Raw genomic sequence first — 8,576 nt, 5'->3', positions numbered from 1 at the left:
TCTGGTCTTGGCGAAAGGATTTAAAGGGATAAAATCAGTGAAAAACTATGAGTTAAATGCCTGGTTGGTGTTTGTGGTCTCTCATTTTTATAGATTTGGTCCCAATATTTTAATAATTACATAGTTGTCCTAGTGGTTGTAAACTTGTAATTTTTAAACTCGGATGTTCCTTATTACTAACCTTTGTTAGATTTCTTAGTTAAGTATGTGTAAAATTACTATATTACCCTTAAACAATTAAAAAAATATAAAAGAGATAGGCCCACTACCCACCTTCTTCATCACCCCCCTGTCTCTCACTTTCAAAAACTCTGTCAGCACCGCCACCTCGTTCACAACCTGCAACCACCTTCACCACCACCACCTTCGTTTCTCCTCCATTTTCTTCATCTGTTGCAGCCTACATTCTCTCAGCACCTCAATATCGTCCAGATCTAGCTTTTCTAGGGATGCGATTTCATCGTTAATTTTTTCTTCTATGCTTTTGCTATTTTCAGCACTTGTTTTTCCAAGATCTACAAATTGAATTTGAATTTGAAATTGAGATTATGTGTTATGGATGATGTAGAAACATAGAGGAACTTCTAGTTCTTAGTGTGGCTTCTATCATCATTTTCTTTAACTATTATGAACTTCTAGTTCTTAGTGTCGAGTGTAGGAGAAGCAAGTGGATTAGGCATTTGTGTCTATAATTAAAATTAATGTCTAATGGTGTAAAGAAACATAGAGAAACAATATCATATAAAAGACAACCCCCCCCCCCCCCCATCCCATAAACTGCTTACTCTATTTTCAATTTGTATTATTCGAAAAGTTGCAACATTCGTTTGTGGGAAATTTTGATCTATGTTTACCTTTTTTTTTTTTTGTCATTTGGCATTTGTTCAATAGTAAACCATCTTTATCCAATGACATGTCTAACTAAACTTTTGCAATGAGAGAGTAGTTCCATGGGTGTCTGGGTGTAATATTCTAACTATAATAAGTTAAGTTACATAGTTGCAATTATTTTGATTGGAGATTTGAGATGGCGGAGGAGGTGGTGGTTGTAGGTTGTGAAGGAGGAGGTCGTGGTGGCTGAGTTTTTGAAAGGGAGAAAGAGAGGGGGGTGACGAAAAAGATGAGTAGTGGGTCCCTCTTCTTTATATTTTTTATTTTTTTAACTGTTTAAGGGTAATATAGTAATTTCATATGTACTTAATTTTGAAATCTAACAAAGGTTAGTGATAAGCAGTGTTGTAAAAGTCTCTAGGCGGTCCCTAGTCGGCCGACTAGGGAGTTGGGAGTACTCGGAGAGTACTCGGGGAGTACGCGGACATTGTAAATATAAAGAAAATTAATTGTTATATATTATTTATGTGTTAAAATAAGCATAATTCATGTCAACTGAGTATAATTTAAAATGAAACATGTTTAAAGTTCAAATATTCTGAATACAAGTCCGACTAGTCTGAGTACAAGGCCGAGTAGTCCGAGTACAAGGCCGAGTAGGCCGATTTTGACCGAGTTTGACCGATTAAAAGTCAACAAACCACGTTGTCCGCCTAGACCGACTAGGCCGACTACGTCCGACTAGGCCGACTAGGCACCGAGTACTCCCAAGTAATCCCGAGGCCGACTAATTGAGACCGCCTAGGAGGAAGTCGCCTCGGAGGGGGTCCGAGGACCGAGTACTCGCCGAGTACTCGGCCGAGTAATCCGACTTTTACAACGCTGGTGATAAGGACCACCCAAGTTTAAAAATTACAACCACTGGGACCAACTCTGTATTATTGAAGCCTTGGGACAAAGTCTGTAAAAATGACAAACCACAGGGACTAACCAGTCATTTAACTCAAAAACTATATTTGAACCTAGAAAAAATCGTGATTATCATCATGGGCGGACCTAGCCTTTGGCCAGGGTGGGCGGCCGCACCCCTTAAAAAAAATAGTGTATATTTTAGGCAAAAAAACCCGACCGCGCCCCTTGAGAAAATGGTTGAACACCTCATCCGCACCCCCAACAAAAAAATTCTGGGTCCAGGTGGTGGTGGGGTGGGGGTGGGTGTTTAGGTTTTGGGTGATGGTGTAGTGGGTTTAGGTTTTAGGTTATTGGACATTTGTCATTCTATAAATCCTTCTTACACTTCTTATAGGAGTATTTGTAGAATAACTTAACACTTAAAACACTGAATTACATCACGCCTCTTCTTATCATATTCAATATTAGAGCATCTCCAATAAGGGACATTTTTTCTCATTCTTTAGGATGCCTAGTTGGCACATGCCCAACCAATCATATTCTTTCTCTCACTTGCCCCTCTCACAAACACATTTTTTCTCTCTCTCCTCTCTTCTCTCTCCTCACTACACTCACATAACTCACACTCATTCATTTTTTCTTATTTTTCCTCACAAACATCTTCACATCATCTCTCCTCCACATCACTTTCTCTCTCCCTAAAAACACCTAAATAGTGCCTTATTGTGGATGCTCTTAGCCTTCAGTATAAGTTTCTATACCCTTATCTCTAAAGTTTATTACAAAAATGTTTCATCTGACATACACATTTGCCATGGATAAATCCTTTCATCAGGAGATATGCTAATTTTCAAACTATATCATGCATCGCATATTTTGTCATTTCATCTCTTTTCTCTATAATTAGTTTGGGCCAAAAAATGATGATGTATTCATGTGGACTACCAGCATTTATTATTTAAACATCTTGGATATTGATAAATTCATGCCGTTGATTTTATATACGTGTGTTGAAAGAATAAGTTCCTAACTTAAGATTGCTTCTTTGATGCCGAGTAATATTTCTTCTGTCACTCAGCTGATTGAAGCTCTGGATTACGCCCCGGGTTCGAAAGTTTGGAAGCGGATAGTGAATACTATTATGAAGGCGACCTTCTGGAGGATTTGGAATGCTAGAAATCAAAAGGTTTTTGAAGGAAAATCGCTTCGGGTCCAAGAGATTGTCGAGCAGATAAAGGAAGACTCCTTTTTGTGGTTAAAACATCGCTCCAATCTTCCAGTTACGACGTGGGAGAAATGGGTCGATTTTGATGTTTCGAGTCTTGTGTAATTTCTTTTCTTGTTCCGTTTGTAAGCTCTCCAGCGGCTTGCTGGCTCTTTATATATAGATATAAAGTGATTTTGCCGTTCAAAAAAAAAAAATCTATCTAATCATGGGTTTCTAAGATGCGTTAAGCCACCAATGTGTGCTTCTGTAAAGTATATTTTGGGGTTCTTAAGTATAATCTTAAGCATCTCTTAACGCAACCACTCAAATTTAAAGATACAAAATACTGTTGATTATAAGTTGGGGTTTCTTCTTCTTCTTCTTTTTTTTTTTTTTTTTTTTTTTTGTAATTTATGGACAACATATAAAAACAAAATGGACAACATCTTATAACACATTACAATGAATAACAGACTAAACACAATGATCAGAACTTATAACACAATGTATAGAAAATCCAAATATAACACCATCTTTATTGTGTTATATGTATTGATAAAAACACAATGGACATAACCCAAATTAACATTGTGTTATAAGTTTTGATAAAACGTAATGACCAAAACCCAGTTGAAAGACACAATGACCAGAACCTTTAATACAATGCAAAGAAAACCCAGTAAAATTTATTTTATTTTATATAGCAATATCATACTCATAATAAAGATAAAAAACCGCTCGTTATTACGATGGATTTTTTTTTAAATATCGTATGAAAAAATTATAGACGTTTTGAATTGAGAGGGGAATTGACATTATCTTTATTACCCTTTCTTATTTATTTTTCACTTTGAATTTGTTTCTAATCCTATGAAGTCTTATTGTACATGTTTACACCAGGGAATCAAATAGCTCATAAATATGCGGTGGTTCCGTTTTGAACCCATCACTATAAAGAGCCATTCGACTTGTTTAATATACAAAAAAAATTAAGCACATAAGATAAATGCAAGAATCACATACACTTGAATATATCCATGACCTAGTGACATGTGTTTGCGTCCCAAAAGTTGTGCGAGTTTAAACCTTATAAGTGCAAGGTGATGCTATTTAGATGTAAAAAATTGTTGGTTCAAAAAAGACATACACTTCTATATATAATTATATAATCGCATAAGCGTCTCATTCTTTGATCAGTGTATTTGAATAACAATACATAAAGTTTATGATTACGATTCTTATTGAAAGAGATGGTTCAGGCTATCATTGATACAGAAATGAAAGGTACAATTACATACAGTAAGCTGCTCTATATATAGAGGCTAAACAACTAACTCTAACCAACTCAACTATCTCTAACCAACACAACAACTCTAACTAACTCAACTAACTCATAACCGATACATATAGACTCAAATATATCTCTAATATGCCCCCTCAAGCTAAACGGGGAGAATCCACGTGAAGCTTGGACCGAAGAAAACTAAACCGATCTGCTGAAAGACCCTTGGTCAAAATATCAGCAATCTGTGAAACAGTAGGCACATAACAAATCCGTAATATCTGAGACAAAACCATATCTCTAATAAAATGCAAATCAATCTCAAGATGTTTGGTCCGCTGATGAAATACCGGATTTGCTGCAAGATAAGTGGCCCCAATGTTGTCACACCAAACTGTTGGTGAACAACTCAAAACAACATGTAACTCCCGTAATATAGACATAACCCATCTCAACTCAGCAGCTGTATGTGCAAGAGCACGATACTCAGCCTCAGTACTCGACCGAGCAACAACATGTTGTTTCTTGGAACTCCAACTAATCAAGTTGGAACCAAGAAACACACAATAACCAGTAGTAGACCGTCGATCATCAGGGCATCCAGCCCAGTCTGCATCAGAATAAGCATGAATATCCATACTAGAAGATCGTCTAATACTCAAGCCACAAGTCAAGGTACCTTTAAGGTACCGTAAAATCCTCTTGACTGCCTCCCAATGTCTGTCAGTAGGAGTCTGAAGAAACTGAGACACCTTACTAACAGCATATGCAATCTCAGGACGAGTCAAGACCAAATACTGAAGAGCACCAACAGTACTACGATACATAGTGGCATCAGGTAAAGATATACCCGTGTGCCGAGAAAGCTGTCTACCAGAAGCAACAGGAGTAGATAAAGGACGACACTGAGCAAGACCAGTGCGCTGAAGAAGATCAAGCAAATAACGCTGCTGAGAAAGATGAAGAACATCATCAGAGAAGGTAGCCTGAACTCCCAAGAAATAAGAAAGCTGCCCAAGATCTTTGAGCGCAAATCGAGAATGTAAGCGCTCAATCAAATGAGTAACAAAATCTGAAGAACTCCCAGTAATGATGATATCATCGACATAAACCAATACATAACACATCACTGAATCTCTACTATAGACAAATAGAGAAGTGTCAGAAACACACTGAGAGAAACCATCAGCAATAAGAGCAGAAGAGAGCTTGGAGAACCAAGCTCTGGGGGCCTGCTTCAGGCCATAAAGTGCCTTCTGCAGAAGACAGACATGATGTGGTCTAGAAGCGTCAACAAAACCCTGAGGCTGTGACATGTACACTGTCTCAGATAAGTCACCATGAAGAAAGGCATTGTTGACGTCAACCTGCCGAATAGACCACCCACGAGAGAAAGCAATAGAAAGAACAATCCGAATAGTGGTAGGTTTGACCACTGGACTAAATGTCTCAGTATAGTCAATACCCTCAGTCTGGTGAAAACCCTTTGCTACAAGTCGTGCCTTGTAGCGACTCACAGAACCATCAGGATTTCTTTTAATCCTGTAGACCCACTTGCAACCAACAATGTTGGCACCAGTGGGAGCCGGAACCAAACTCCACGTTTGGTTGGCATACAAAGCATCCATCTCAACACGCATCGCATCCCACCAAACAGACCACTGCTGAGCCTGACGAAAAGAACTAGGCTCTGTGGTGGGAGCAGTGGTGGCATGAAACACCACATGATCAGGAAACTGTCTAGGCTGGCGAGTATGGTCACGAGAACGAGTAACCATAGGATGCATAATAGGAGGGGAAGAAGAAGAAGAAGAAGAAGAAGGAAAAGAAGAGGGAGGAGGAGGAGGGGGGGGAGGTGGAGGAGGAGGAGATGATGATGAATCAGAAAAAGAAGTCGAATGAGAAGAAGAAGAAGGTATAGAAGAAGGAGAAGCAAAAGATGAAGGAGGAGGAATGAAAAACGGAAGTGAGTCAGAAGAAACATGAGAAGGAGAAGAGGAAGAAACAGAAGAAGTACGAGGAATCTCAAAGATCGTCTCAAAAAATCGAACATGTCGAGACGTATATGTGCGAGACGTGTGAGGATCATAACAAAGATATCCAAGATGAGATGGAGCATATCCAACAAAGATGCAAGGAATGGATTTAGGTGAAAGCTTATCCATTCTAGTATCACCAAGAAATGGATAACACAAACACCCAAATGTGCGAAGAAAAGAATAATCGGGTGAAGAACCGAACAATGTCTCAAAAGGTGAAGAATAGTGAATAACCGGTGAAGGCAACCGGTTAATGAGATAAGCTGCGGTAGCATAAGCATCATACCAAAATTTCTTTGGTAGATGAGAATGAAACAACAAAGCACGAGCAACCTCAGAAAGGTGACGATTTTTACGCTCGGCTACCCCATTTTGTGGGGGTGTGTAGGGACACGAGATACGATAAGCAATACCAGACTCGGAAAGAAATCGAGCCATGGGTCCATGAATGAGCTCAGGAGCACCATCACACTGAAGGTGTTTGATGGTGCATGAGAAAAGGTTCTCAACAAGCGGTTTGAAGTGACGAAACGAATCAACCGCCTGAGAACGATGTGTAAGTGGATAAATCCATGTGAATCTACTAAAATCATCAATAAACGTAATGAAATATCGATAACCATCACGAGACAAAACAGGAGAGGGTCCCCAAATATCACAATGAATCACATGTAATGGTACTATAGAGTGAGATACAATCGAATCAAACGGTAAACGTGTAGATTTCGATGTACTACAAGCAACACAATGAGAACACATGGATTTATCTAAAGTACGTAAGAATGAAAAACGAGCCATAACTCCATCAGATGGATGTCCTAAGCGAGAGTGCCACGTCTCTCGAGACACAGCTGCAACAGCAGTCAACGAATACAGCTGATAGGGACTACCACGCGTGTGGTGGATGAGCTGTCCTGTGAGACTCTGAATAATCAAACCAACATGAGAAAAAGTAATAGTAAGTGGATGATCAATCACAAGCTGAGTAATAGATAGTAAGTTCTTGGCTAGGCCAGGAACTACTAAGACATGTCTAAGTGTGATGGTACTACTAGATAAGCGCAAATGGGCAAAACCAATGTGAGATATAGCAAGAGATGTACCGTCACCAATAACAACCCGCTCAGTACCGGTATAAGGAACCGAATCAAAAACAAGTGATAGCTCACCAGTCATATGTGCGGAAGCTCCTGAATCTGGAATCCACGAGTCAACCAAATCGCATGCGGATGACAAGTCGGCTACAAGCCCAAAATGACCAGCAACACCAGAATTTGTTGATCCTGTAGAAACATTTGAATTCGCTGGTCCAGAATTCAAAACACTAGAAGGTCTAGCTCCTGACACAGTAGCAGAATGGGTCCAGTTTACAAAATGATTTGGGCCAAAGCCTGATCCAATATTACTATCACTGTTGTTTGGGCCAGGAACACTAGTAACACACGGACCCGGACCAAGAATACCACTACCGTTTGGATAACCCGAAATATTTCCCCCAAAATTATAACCTGGTAAAGATTCTCCAAATATGCGTGAGTCAATTTGACCTGGAATATTTCCCCCAAAATTAGGAACCCTAACTCCAAAATTAGAGTCCCCAGAACCATAACAAGCAGCAATATTCGCACTGTAGCCTCTAATCCCTTCAGTCGACCACCGATTTGTTGATTGTTGATTGAAGCCTCCTCGATGATTGCCATATCTACCACCACTTCGACCACCGCGTGGCCTCCATCGTCCACCACGTCCACCAGAGTTCGAATTAAATCGATGGTAACAATTATTAGCACGGTGTCCAGGTTTGTCACAGATTTGACACACAACTGTTGTTTGAGAAGAAACATCAGTGTGTGGAGGAGGTCGAACAGTCATGGCTGCCATAGCAGCGATTGGAACAGAGTGTGAGCTTTGATCTTGTTTTAGACGAGATTCAAAGGTTAACAACTTGGCTCTGAGTTGAGAGAATGTAGGTTTTGAATCAGAATTTTCAATATTGGTAACAAACATTCGAAAATCAGAGTGTAAACCATTTAGGATTTGTAATATCAGACTTTGCTCTGTAATTGGATCACCCAGAGCAATCAACTGATCAAACAAATTCTTTGTCTCATCACAAAACTGAATCACTGACTTATCTCCTTGTTTTAAGCAATGAAACTGTGTTCGAATATAATTCTGATTAGCGAATACCTGTTGTGTAAACAGTTCTTCAAGCTTCTGCCACAACTCTGCAGATCTAGAAGTATCTCGAGCCAAATGAATCATTGATGAAGACAGATTTGCAGAGATAAAAGCTGATACATAT

The sequence above is a fragment of the Helianthus annuus genome, chromosome 6 (assembly GCF_002127325.2).
Source record: "Helianthus annuus cultivar XRQ/B chromosome 6, HanXRQr2.0-SUNRISE, whole genome shotgun sequence".
NCBI lineage: Eukaryota > Viridiplantae > Streptophyta > Magnoliopsida > Asterales > Asteraceae > Helianthus > Helianthus annuus.
This window is presented reverse-complemented; position numbering follows the sequence as displayed.